This window comes from Mizuhopecten yessoensis, unplaced genomic scaffold, assembly GCF_002113885.1.
Source record: "Mizuhopecten yessoensis strain PY_sf001 unplaced genomic scaffold, ASM211388v2 scaffold8195, whole genome shotgun sequence".
Classification (NCBI taxonomy): domain Eukaryota; kingdom Metazoa; phylum Mollusca; class Bivalvia; order Pectinida; family Pectinidae; genus Mizuhopecten; species Mizuhopecten yessoensis.
In genome coordinates, this window is record NW_018407426.1 from 1,270,830 (window position 1) to 1,285,098 (window position 14,269).

Genomic DNA, 14,269 nt, shown 5'->3' on the forward strand with positions numbered 1-14,269 from the left:
TTCCCTGCAGTTTCACAGTCTTAACAGGGTACCGAAGCCTTGTTAAAACTTCCATTGGTTGAACTTACAACACAAAGTTTCCAAAGAAGCAGGCTGATACAGACTATAGACACGTTTTATGGAAGCCATCGTTATCACATAGGGAAATCTGTTATTTCTTTGTGTGAAGACCAATATTTTATTAAGTATGCTCATTGGTGAGCCTTGTGGTTTTGTTGTCACTATACCCGAGTTATCGATTGGAGGACGTGTTATTTCTCGGATTTGACTGCGGGTGTCGTGCATGAAGCAGAAGACGCTTACCCTTCCGGAACACCTGGTCACCTGTGTAGATCGACTTACTGACATCAACGCCCAAACTCAGCATCCCCATCTGTCCTGCCCTTCATCTAAGTCGTCCTCCTAGGCATCCCAACCACTGGACCCGTCCACATCTTCACAGTTAAAACATCACCTACTACATTCAGCACAGGCATCCCAACGTTCTTCCTCTTCCCAGCCATCACAGGCTCTGGATCAGTCCCTTGAACCATCGTTCCAGAGTGTTGGCTCGAGCCAATCGAGTAACGGTAAACCACCATCCGTGAGTGCACCGGCCAGCACACACATGTAGTGCGTGACCTTTACCTGTACTGCTACCTGTGTTGAATCGAAACTGTCCATATGTGAGTAAAGAGACACTATAGCACTTGTTTATACTTTTTCTTTTGAAGTGAGAAATTGAAGTTGATTTAAAACATGAAGTACCCGTTCGCACTTGAAATGGTCCTTTGATAGTACATGTATTTTGATTTGTATCTCGCTATGTATCTATAAGTACAATCGATAATTTAGTAAACAAGCTCTAAACAACCATTGACATATTGTATCAATATGTATATATCTATCTAGTTATCTTGTTCTGACCGTCTGCTGCCATGGGTAAACGGGATATAGCATACTATACACCTTGTACCATTGTACACTCCAGACAAGAGTCATATACATGTACACTTGTGCGTGCGTGTGAATTCGAATTATAATATAATCTGTACCTCTGTATCAATATGTCGAGGCATGAGTCATGTACATACAATGTATATATATATGTGCTGTATGTTCATATACACACACGTGCGTGCTTATAACTTTGAATTCAAATGTTACTTCTGCGTTGTTGATCTGTTTATATATTGCAAGGTAGGTTATTCGTAGACAAAAACCATTACAACACATTGTCGTACAATTTTACTTTATTCCAGAGTTTGCTGTGTAAGGTCCTTCTTAGTTTTGTGTATATGATTGAAATGTACCTGCCAGGTTCAATCATATAATGGTTGATATTTTGGCCATTTCCACATATAATGGTTCGGGTATGTGAGCAATGCATGTGTGTACATATACACACATGTACGTGCATGTGAATTTGAATTTTGATATAACTTCTATGGTATATCTGTCTATTTATTGCCGGGTTATCCGTAAAAAAATAAAAAAATAAAAAAAATTACAACATATGACATACAATTTTACCACATACTCGAGTATGCAGTGTAGGGTCTTTATTCTTTTAATTTAAGGGTTTTAAATCGAGCGGGTTCAATATGCGATGAGCATATAGTTACTGAGAGCTTAGTGTGAATTAATCAAATTAACTTAATGATGGGACGGTACATGTGGGTGATGTACAAGTTTACACGTAATGAGTGTGTCCTGTTATAGACATGTATGTATACTTCTTGGCACTTGTACATTTGTGTATGTGTGTATATGGTTGGTATGAACGTTATATATGGCAGTGTATGTGTGACGGTGTGTGTGATTGTGGAGTTACATGTAAGAGGGTGTGGTGCGTGTATGTGTGTATATTTGCAATATATTCACTTAATAATTATAGATCTGTATGTGTATACATTGTATGTGGTAATGAAATCAGTATTTAGTGTATACATTATGTAGTATTCAAATGTGAAATATATATCATTAATGTGTACCTGCAAGTAAGCGTTTTCATATATCTAATGTCGGGACTAAGTGGAGGGTTGTGTCCAGTCTACTTATCAAACTTGTATAAACTACTGGTTTTTTTTCCATTTTCTTGTTTTCACCAATGTATTGGCAAGTGTTTTCTATGCTAGCGTCCCTCAACCTAGATGGCAAGGTGATCAAAGTATTACACGAAGGAGAGGAATGACAGGAGAAAAACTACCAAGGCACGGGAGTGATACAAGATACAAGAATTTTTATTTAGAGTCTTGTTTGTAACAATGCAACTTTAGCTCAGAAGAGCTATTCTTACGACTATTTTAACAATCATAATTAATAGAAACAATAAAATATCACAAAGGTAGCATGCATCACAGATGGTTGAATAAAAGGTAAAATAACACGGTAATTAAAGGTCATGCGAACATAAAGGTCATGCAGCATGTAAATTATTTTAAGAGACGTTTCAGTCTAATGTACATATATGCCAATATGGCAAAAACTAAAAATTGACAGAATACATGCTAATATAGCATAACCTAAAACAACAATGCATACATTTATGAAACAATATTTAGGAATTTACAGCATAAAAGAAAAATTACACAAAAGAAAGTAAAGCATCACTATAAGAACTAAAACTTGTGCATGACAACTATTTCTGGAGCAATAAGAACAAAAAAAAACACAACCTAGAACCAAAAATCTATCCTTCATCTTTGTACAGATGGAACATGTACAGATGGGACCATCCCAGGTCCGGACCAACCTCCGGAATTCTGGGAAGTATTCACATCTCCGCGATTCATTTGGAAGACTGTTACACACCCGGGCCGCCTCAAACGAGAAGGATTTCTGCCCTTACCTTGTAGTTTTTACAGATGGGATGCTGACTGTGAAGTCATTTCTGAGATCATAAGCAGATTCCCTTGGTTTTACTAAATCACGTATATAATTAGGAGAAATCTTGTGTAGTATTTTAAAAAATTCACAGCCCATATCTTTTAGCCTCTTAACATGTAAAAGAGTACTATTAGCAGATTTTAAAAGCTGACTAAATCATAATCACTCTCCACGAATCTCAGTGCACGCTCCTGAATCTTTTCCATCTTTCTCACACATTTCAAGCTAGTAAAATGCCAAACCAGTGGGCAGAAATGAAAACTAGATATAATAAAAGAATTGTATATGACTCTCCTACCTTGTTTTGTTAAAAAAAACCCTCCAATTCTTTTAAGAACATTAAGCTGTCTAGAAGCCTTTGAACAAAGGGCCGGTTTCCAAAACGGCCCCTTCTCTGATTCAAATTTCCTGTTGGTGGTGCATTGCCCATGCCGTTGTGGTCACAAATCTATAAAGTATAAAGATTTAGGTCACTTGGTTTGTTTTTTATGGCTCCTCAAAGTTGTACCTTTCAGAAGCTGTCTAAGTGTTGATAAAATGTGCATGTTATGTAAAATATTAATGAAAATCTAATCAAATGATGGTCACCGTAAAGAATACATTCATGGCATGATTGTGACAAAAAATCATGTTTCCATCGCGCCATTTGGCTGTTTTATGGAAGAAACAATCTCAAAAATGCCATTTTCGATGATAACATTTTAGACACAAAAACTGTGTTTTTTAGAGAATACACCCTTTTATGGGCGTTGGATGCAAACCAATTTTTATCCTATTAAACAGTACGTAATATGCTATTGATGAGAGGAAAAATCATCAAAATGTAAGTGGTGGAACATTTTCAAATGTTGGGTTGAATTAGCCTATGGTTGAATTGCCGATTTTCGACTTTCTTTAGATAATTAACAAAAAAACGAGAGTATTTGCTCGGTATGTTGAGAATATGTACACAGATATGAAAAAAAGTGAGAGAAACACTTTTTCATAAAAAAAATCCAAGATGGCTACTTCACAAGTCCCCGTGGTTGAAGACATTGGCTGACAAATAGACAGAACAACAAACAAAACGTGTTCCTTATGATTTTGGTTGGTTTTCGCATTTACGGGAGTGTTCATAGCTACGGGCGATTGTATAATACCTATATTTATAAGTTTGGTTAGTCACATGGTAACGGGGATCTTTCATATCGAGCCCCAAACATACTTTCGACATATGCACTCCGTTGCCGCATGGAAAACTATTTCAAGTTTTGTCGGAATTTCTTTACCTGTGGTTGTAATGGTCGAGGGTTTTCCAGCGTCCTGTAATACCCAAGGTAGTACAAGATACTGGAGATGTGCGCACACATTCCCATCGTTCTCTCTCCAACTGGGCACTGGCAGTAGTAGTCCTTTATTGGGGCCTCAACATCGGGTGAAACGGTGAACCGTATCCAAACGTTATATTTCGTTTGGCTTTTGTGTCGAGAATGTATTTGACATCGGAGAAGGTCTGGGGAGTGCTGGTAAAGCCACACCTCATAGTCTCCGTCATCACTTAAATGTTCGGCGATGTAACCAGGAGCCAGAGATATCTGATACGTTCCACACGTAATGGTTCTCAAGTAATCAAGATCGAGACGGGGAAACAGTACGGAAGATGCATCCATCTTGACAAACTCGGACCTTGCCCGTCTAGATAGATCCGGATCTGTCTTGACTCTCTGAGCTAAACCATTCGGTGTTGTCAAACGGTCCTTCATACGTTCAGCCATTAGCCTATCTTTGGCATCTCTCTCTGGAGATCTCTGGTAGATCGGTCCTCTAATACCATTCAGACAGGCTGTGACGGTTCGAAGCAAAGCCTCGATGACATTGATAAAGCTGTTAGACACCAATTGCGTTCGGAAGAACGTCCAGTGTTTCAGACGACCATGATAGGATTCCACAATCCACCTCGATTTGGTGATAGTTCTGTCAAGATTTGCTTGGACGTCAGAATGTTGACTTTGACCGGGTTTCAGGTATGACGGCATGCTAGCATTGAGGCCAGAGGCTTCGAGAACTGGTAGGACATCTCTAAAACCTCGGTCAACGACAACGTTGTCGTCTGGTTGTAGCCAAGTAACTAGCTTGTCCATGACTTTTTTTGTAATTGTAGCATCATTTTCGCTGCCAGTGAATGGTCCTACTGTGTCCAGAATGTAGCCATCTGGTAAGGCGATGCTCATGAATTTGAGATAGTTTCTCTTCTTCTGGCCACAGTAGGACATTCTCTGGAGCTTGTGGTCGGAGCTTTTCTGGATATAAATATAGGTGCCATCTAATATGGCAGTGGCTTTATCTCCAAAAAATGCTTCTGAAAAGACAGTATTGTGCCCGAGCAACTGTTCTCTTGTCAAGTGATCCGGACCTAGAAATTGTGGGACTATCGATGTGTCTAATGCCTGTACTATGGAGTGGAAAGTTTTGGACACACTTGACTTGGAAATTCCAAAAAGAGAAGAACACTGACTCCAGGAAATGTCGGTTTTCAGTTTTACCCAGAACAGTAATAGAGCATCGTGTGTAGTCTTGGTATATATACCAGATGAAAGATATGGGGAACAGTGCGAGTGGATTTCGAGGAACTGATCTTTGGACCAACCTGTCCAGGCCATGCATGCCGAGTCATCAAGAGAAGAAAAGCTTATTGTAAACGCAGACTGGTTCTGTGAAAGGACGTGCGACACCTCTAGGAGGTCATTAATGATTTCGGACGATTTTGATGGTAACTGAGATTCCAAGGAACCTCTACCATCAAGGACAACCTCTGTAGACGGATCTAAGTCGTTACCAATAAGGTGAATGGAGCAGACGCGGGATGAGGTGGGACACCACAGTTTGTGTGAATAGATCAGGTGATGTCTTGCACGTTTTGGTAAGACTGATGATTTTGTTCCATTTCTTGCAAAGGTAACAAGACAGAGACAGCATTTTTTGTGTGAAGATGATCCATTCAAAAGATCATGAAGGGTCAGCAACGGCAGGATATGGGACGGGGAGTCGTCTTCTTCCTCTATTTCCTGGTTCTGCTCGGGTTCAGGTTCAGGCTGATTTTTGTTCCGAAGATACTTCATGTAGCACTTCTGGCAAATAAGTGCTTGTTCCTTTGCTGACATCAATCCTTGTTGCACCAGCGTATCTAGGAGCCATTTATATTGTGGACTATTTACATTGCGTGCACTTCTGTTCTTATTGCCACTACGTTTCTTGAAGTATACTTGACACCCTTCTCCAACACATTTACCCTCCATCTTGAAACAATAACGATTGGTTTATGAAGCGTCGATAAAGTAACAAAATAGCAAGCCACCGATGATTGCTGTAAACAGCTAATACTTAGTAGTTTGGTACAATTATGCGAAAATGTGTGATAAATAACGAACAACTAATTACACAAAATAACAAGACAATATAATAAATCACATTCAATACCTCCAAGAAGCGCAGAATTGATTGATTACTTAGAACAAAATAAAGTATTTCATATGGATAATCTATCTATTCGATGTGGCGTGGTCGGCAGGCACAAAGAAAGTGAGACAAGTCAGGGTCCCAACCCTGACAGAGCCACAACGCTTTGGAGATGGGACAATAAAACAAGGAAAGTGAGACAAGAATAGCTAGCGTCGAGTCAATGATTCCGTAAACGTATAGACAAAGACAAGAAGATACGGATAAATGTACAAGGCCACACGATCAGAAAATTCAGAAGAGGACAACTTGAGATAGAACAGTATTCATGTATCAGGGTGTCCTCAGTGTAAATCTTTATATCGATACTGTTTATTTAGTCGTTACACATCATAAAACTGTCATGAAAATATCCGCTCTGATATTCAATATAAAAGTTTGTATATAATAAGCTATATAATAGGGTTTCAGACAAGGTTGTTACTCATTTCCCCTTTTCTTTCAATTTACAACCACATTCAGGCGGCGATATGAGAACGTTCCACCACATGGAATTAGCTGATTTTTGGTACACATATGAAACAAGTAAAGCTCTATCCGATTTTCTGATGGAAATTTGCATCCAAAACTATATAACGGGAGAAAATTGCAATTTTATGGCATTTTTCTTCATAATTGTGTCTCTGCAAGTGCATTTTCATCCGAGAATTTTTTTTTTTATGTTTTATGAATAAACACGATGTTTTGGAAATATTTATCAAAAGAAATTTATACTATGTTGCGAATTACAATTTCGAGATAACCTTCTTTTATTTACGAACTTATGTCTTTGATGCTGAAATTGACAACTTTATAAAAATACATTTTCACTGAAATTATGAAATCTGGGTGTCGGAAAGGTGTAAAATTATTCTTCGGAAAAGAAAAAAACAGTAGTTGAGCTAGATAAGAAATTATACGGGGGCAGGCTCCTGTGGAGAATTAACATTACTGGAAACAGGCCCTTTCTGAAACATGTGTATCAAAATTTAAAAATGAGTCAAAATTGACACCAAGTAACTTCACAGTTTTTTCAGGCTTAATGGTTACATTTTCTATTTTGAAAGAATTAAAAGTCTCAATAGTTTTCCTACCTAGACATATGGCCTGAAATTTATCAGGATTTGCCCTCATGTGGTTTTTGTTAAACCAGTTAACCAAGTTTGAATAGTCTATTTCAATGGACTGCTTAAGAATAAGAGGGTCCTTGTTGGATGAGCTCACCGTGTTGTCATCCGCATAATTATAGAGTTTGGATGATTTGACATATAAGAACATATCATTGATAAAGATGTTAAAAAGTAGGGGCCCGATAATTGAGCCCTGAGGGACTCCCTTGAGCACTTCCAACCAGTCGCCGCATTTGGAGCCCAACTTGACCTGTTGTAATCTGTTACCCAGATAGCTAGATACCAGGTCCACGAGCTGAGACCATACGCATCCAACTTTCTGAGCAACAGATCATGAGGAATGCAGTCAAAAGCCTTGGACAGATCCATGAGGATGGCAGCGACATACTCACGGTTGTCCAAGGCCCTGCGCCAGTCCAAAACTAATCTTAACAGGGTAGTTGGGCATCCAAATCCTGGTCTGAAGGCTGCTAAGAAGGAATGAAAAATACCATTAAAATATTCTCTGAGCTGATCACTCATAGCTCTTTCAAACAGTTTGGAGATACATGGTAAAATACTAACAGGCCTGTAGTTTTGCTTGATATAAGGTACAACCTGTGCTACTTTAAGTTGACTAGGGAAAGTATTTACGTTAAAACTAAAATTTATCACATTACTTAGAGGATAGCTGATGCTTTTACTACAGGCCTTACTACATATGGACATATGATCAGTTGAAGGAATATGAGTGTCAATATAGTATTACATGTAATGCCTGTGCCGTCTGGGTGTGGGTGTGGGTGTGGGTGTGGGGGGGGGGGGGGGCTAGCCTAATGACAGTCTGCCACAATTTCAAAATAATAACAAAAAAACTTTCATATTGGCTGGCCCCACTTCCCCGTCCCTATTTTCTGGTGTTCCTATACTCACATCTCAAACTTATAATGTACATTATGTGTATGCATGACTGACCTGTGTATGCATATTCATTGTCGACACACGCGCCACTCGGATAGGGTGCAAACCCATGCTTTTTGTGGGTTTTGTGCTCTGTCCAGGTGATGGCCCTTATGTCAAGGCGTACGTTATATCGACATTTTATATAAATTATGAGCTAAGCTAACCAGTGATCTAATATCAGTCATAAATTATTAATGATTTATGTATACCCTCACACACGTGAATGCATTCTTCTTTTATTAATTTTCATAGTTTAGGTCAAATGTATTTATAGTCACCACACGATCAAAACCGTGACAGTGTTATAATACTGTACCGACTTCTTTCATGTTGGTCTCATTATTACTTCACGTGACTTTGCTCTTTTTCAACTATTCAGTGTTTTTTGTTTACATGACATGTTCTGTTTGTTCGCTTAAATATATTGTTATAACGTTTGACTATTTCAATTGCTGGTTTGCACATTATAATTTATTCATGAAATTCCAGGTACTGATTTGCTATTCTACTTCATGTTTGTGATACATATTTGAGAATGGATAATTCTTTTATGTGTCATTGAATAGTGATCGGTACCTTTTATGCTAAGGTCTACGGAAGATGTGTGATGAAGTCATTTATCACTTTTTGTTTTGGTTTAAATTCTTGGTTAAAATTACTTCATCAACTGCATAGCTATCTGTATTGGTTGATTATTCGGATAAATATTATATTTATTTTTTGTTTCCGAAATTTCGAGTTTTCGGTGATTTTGTTAATGCTATTACTACAGCATATGGATGTTGAGTCCAATCCTGCTCCGAGACTTGTCGAGCTTTCTATATTTCATTTAAATATTAGGAGCGTTAGACACAAATTAGACAATATTGAGGACAAAGTAGATGAATACGACATTGTGTGTCTTACCGGAACTCATTTAGATGATCAGGTTACTACTAATGATTTTTGTATTGATGGTTTTCATTTTCCCTTTCGACTTGATAGAAATTTTGCTGGGGGGGGGGGTATTTTAGTTTATATAAATAATCTTTTGAAAGTTGATCGTTTGCCAGAATTGGAATATCCTGGTGATGAGGTAATATGGACACAAATTAGCCTACCCCACTCGACTTACATTATTGGAACAGCTTATAGACCAGAAAGCTCTATCCTACCGTTTAGGGAAAATTTAAGGTCATCTATAAATAATGCTATTGATATCTCTCCTATTGTTATAGTAACAGGGGACTTAAATGTTGACCTCTTCACTGCTTCAAATAATCACGTTCGTTTTGACATCATTAACTCCTTATCACTAACTAGTGTTATAAAATATCCTACTCGTACTGGACGTATTAGATCTAGCTTACTAGATCCTATACTATTATCTGACCCTATTTCTTGTATTGACTCTTCTGTAATTTCTGTTGATAGATCATTAAGTGACCATGATGGTTGTACTGCATCCATAAATCTTCCTTGTCTTTTTAAACCAGTCTATAAACGTAAAGTTTGGCAGTACAAGTGTGCAAATTTTGAAAAATGTAATGAACTTATATCTAATCATAATTGGATAGAAACTTTTTTATAATTGTGACTCAGTTAATTTAGCATGTGATCGATTTACGATTATTTATCTATCTTTTGCCAATGAATGTATTCCTAGTAAAGAAGTAAATATAAAACCTAATGATAAGCCATGGAAGACCTCTGAGCTTAGAAAAAATTTAATAATTAGGGATAGATTACATAAAATAGCGAGGTCAACCAAACGTTTGGTAGATATCAATAAATTCAAATCACAGCGAAACAAAGTAAATAATATGAAAAAGCATGCACGTGTTACTTTTTATGAAAATGTTTATGATATTATTGATGGGTACTCATCTTCTGATCCTAAAAGTCTTATTGGAAATTAATTAAAAGGTTAATTAAAACGTCTGATACTTCACAACCTATACCTTCCTTAGTCGATCCTATTACTAATAACATAGTTACTAGAGATGAAGATAAAGCTGAATTATTAAATAACTATTTTTAAAGTATTACTAGAGTAGATGACAGTAACACGGATGTCCCGATTATTGAGCCAAAAACTGACAAAAATATTAGTTCAATTAGATTACATTCATCTGAAATACGCGATGTTCTACAGATATTGAAGCTCGGCAAGGCCTCGGGTGGGGATCATGGAATCAGCCAACAAAATGCTAAGAAATACTGCTCGCACTGTTTGTACTCCGCTCGAAATAATATTTAATATGTCCTTATCAACAGGGATTTATACAAATAAATGGAAATTATCTAATATAATGCCATTATTTAAAAAGGGTTACAGACATTCTCCTTCGAATTATAGACCAATTTCCTTGCTGTCCACTGTTGGTAAAGTTTTTGAAAGAGTGATTTTTAAACATTTGTACAACTACTTTATAGAAAATTCTTTGTTTTACAAATATCAGTCTGGTTTTATGCATGGTCATTCTACAGTGTATCAACTCATTGATATTTGTATTGCACTTGAAGAAGAAAACCATACGTGTGTTGTATTCTGTGACATATCCAAAGCTTTTGATAGGGTTTGGCATAGAGGTCTTGTAGTGAAGTTAAAATCGTACGGGATTTCAGGTGAATTGCTTTTGTGGTTAAAAAAAATAGTTGTCTCAGAGACACCAAAAGGTATTTTTAAACAGTTCACATTCTTCTGTTGGTCTAATTGAGGCAGGGGTTCCGCAAGGCTCTATTCTTGGATTAATGACATAGCAGATATTTTTGAATCAACGTCTCGTCTTTTTGCAGACGATACATCATTACTTAAGTCATCTTCATCTTGTTTAGAAATTCAAGAAACTTTAAATAGAGACCTAGAGATCTTAAATACTTGGTCAAAAACCTGGTTGGTTAATTTTAATCCTGAAAAAACATATGTATTATTTATTTCGAATTCAATCGATATCGAAGAAGACTTAGATTTAGAATTTGACGGGAAAACCTTAAATTTTACAGATTGTCATAAACATTTAGGCTAACTTTTAATTCGAATGCAAAGTGGGGGGATCATGTAAATGGAATTTACACTTCTGTTATGAAGAAAATTAATGTCTTACGGAAACTGAAACTCTTATTAAGTAGGGATGCTCTTTTAATAATTTACAAGACTTTTATTTTACCTGTTTTAGAATATGCTTGTGAGGTGTGGGACGGTTGCACTGTTTTTGAATCTTTTGAAAGTTAGAAAAAGCCCAACGTGAAGCTGCTCGCATTATATTAGTACTTCCTTCATATACTTCTATTAATACTTTATATTACGAAACTAGTCTTGAAACTTTATCTAATCGCAGAAAACGGAGGAAACTTCAACTGTTGTATAAGATGCATAATAAATTAACTCCTGATTACTTTAATCATCTTTTGCCGCCTTTATCTGGAGAAAATAATCGTTACGCTTTACGTAACAATAATAACTACAGGATTTCTCCTACTAAGATCCGACACCAGTGCAGTTCCCTTATTTATGACCTTTTTAGAGTTAACATTGTTGAGAGTGCATCTTGTAATTGTGGTCATCCTTGTGAGAATGTCTTTCACTATATTATGGATTGTCAACTTTTTACAAACGAAAGACGCATTTTGATTCAAAATTTGATTAATTTGAATGTTGCGTTAAATTTAGAAATTCTTTTGTTTGGCAATTCACAATTTTCCGTGGACCTAAACTCAAACATTTTTAGATCTGTACAAAACTTTATTAAATCCAGCAAGAGATTTTGAGTTCAAATTGTAATAACAATTGAATATATTTATTGTCATTATTGTAATGTCATTTCAAATGTATATTGGGAGAAGGCGTTGATAAGTTGTTATGACTTGTGCCTAATCCCTTGTCTAATTTTGGCAATAAATATGTTTAAACTAAACCTGGTCGTATTCTCCTTGCACTTATTCAAGGTTTTCCGTGTAAATATTTCCTTTGTAATTTATTCATCGATTTTGAGGTCGAATTATGATTTTGTTAACACTTCGTTATTCTCTTGTGTTTTGTGTAAGTCAGCATGGTTCATAATCTTATTCAATTATCTTACGTTAGAACAATGTATGATATAGCTATACATTTAAGCGATAAATTAAGTACGATCATTTTCTAGTTTGCTTTTTTTTATTTAGCGTTCCTTAGCTGGAAAAAACTTGAAAATGTATTAAAGCATATTGTTTTTCTCTGATTTTTTCGTTGAACTGATATTTGAGGGGAAACAACTCCTTTTCTAGACGTACTATATTGCCTGTTTCCTTCACAGTGTGAAATCCCTCTAACACTCGTTATTACTATGTTACCTGTATTACAGTAGCTTCTTTTTCTTTCTAATGGTGCATGGTGTGTTCAACGGAAATTGTGTTGCTACAGAGTGTTTTGATGGTCTTCAAACCTGTCGTTGTAACATTACTCGACATCGGTTTGGTTTAGTTTAGTTTGGTTTAATTTTGTTTAACGTCCTAATGACAGCTAAGGTCATTAAGGACGTGTACTCGACATCCATTTTAGATATACCTCTTACTTATGGTAGCCAGTGGATGACAAAGCTTGAATCCATCTTTTTAAGATATTGAACGGTTTCATGGCCACTTTCGTCAATATCGTATCAGATTCTAAAACTCAAACATCGCACATACAGGAAAATTAGGATAGAAATGTTATCGTTTGTAGAAGTCGACTCCTGGTTGCTGATGAACGTTTCAATTTTGTCTTTATATAATAGCAATTATTTTTTATGGCGCTTAATGAATTAGCGAATATTCATCTATAGATTCTATAAATTAAAGATATATTGAATGAGATATTTCATAACCATTTCCAACTCGAAAACCTTCACGCAGTGATCAGTTTAAAGAACCGTAACGCGAACATTTTCACCCGCGATGTTTTAGAGCCCTGTGTTATAACCTCTGGCCCCATATTCTCCTCCTTTTTATAACACTGGCGGTTCAGTCACACATCAATGAATTACATGACGACTTATCAGTGTCGTCCCAAGTAGAACACAGACGGAAACATCTGATTCTGCAATTCTGTACGAGACCCTAAATCAGTTGCTTCTCGGTAAAACCGCTAAGCAGACCTTCGGACAGTCCAAAATACTATAGATAACTCGCAAGTCTGAAGAGCTGAAGAGAACAACTAAGAATATCAAGAAAAACCATTCCATATGAATATAGACAACAACCATTCAACTTGAAAGGAAAAAAAAACACGTGATTTTATCATTTCGCTCTGGATCCAATATACATCTATAGGAGCAGGAATCCGTTGCCAAACAGCAAGGAATGAAATTGAAGAAATCGTCAGCATTCTGAAGCTTAATTAACCAAACTCAAGCCTACTGAACACAGTTTAGAATAATTCGGAATGAAGCAATTTTATGAACATTAGAGGCCAAAGAAAAATGTCTTTCTGAATTACAAAATCTTGTCTTATAGACAAGGCCATACCCCCGGGGAAATGGTGGCGTGTTGTTAAATCCGTTAATGAATCTTAAAAATAAATGTGAAACCTACTCTCCTTTGGTTATTAATGGCATACCTAAACCACATCCCATTGACAAAGCTGAATCATTTAACGATTATTTTACTGCAACTGAAAAGAGTGTTGATGACTATCGAGGGCCAGAGCACAGCTTCTCCACATTTAATTTAATTCTTTATTTATTTTACGAGGATTACAAACAGCCCGAAGGCTACTAGATGCTCTCCTCAACATATATCAAACATACAATATGTACAATTACACAAAAGACGTACAAATGTCGCACACACTTGCACTCACACACACACACATTACAGAGAGAGAGAGAGAGAGAGAGAGAGAGAGAGAGAGAGAGAGA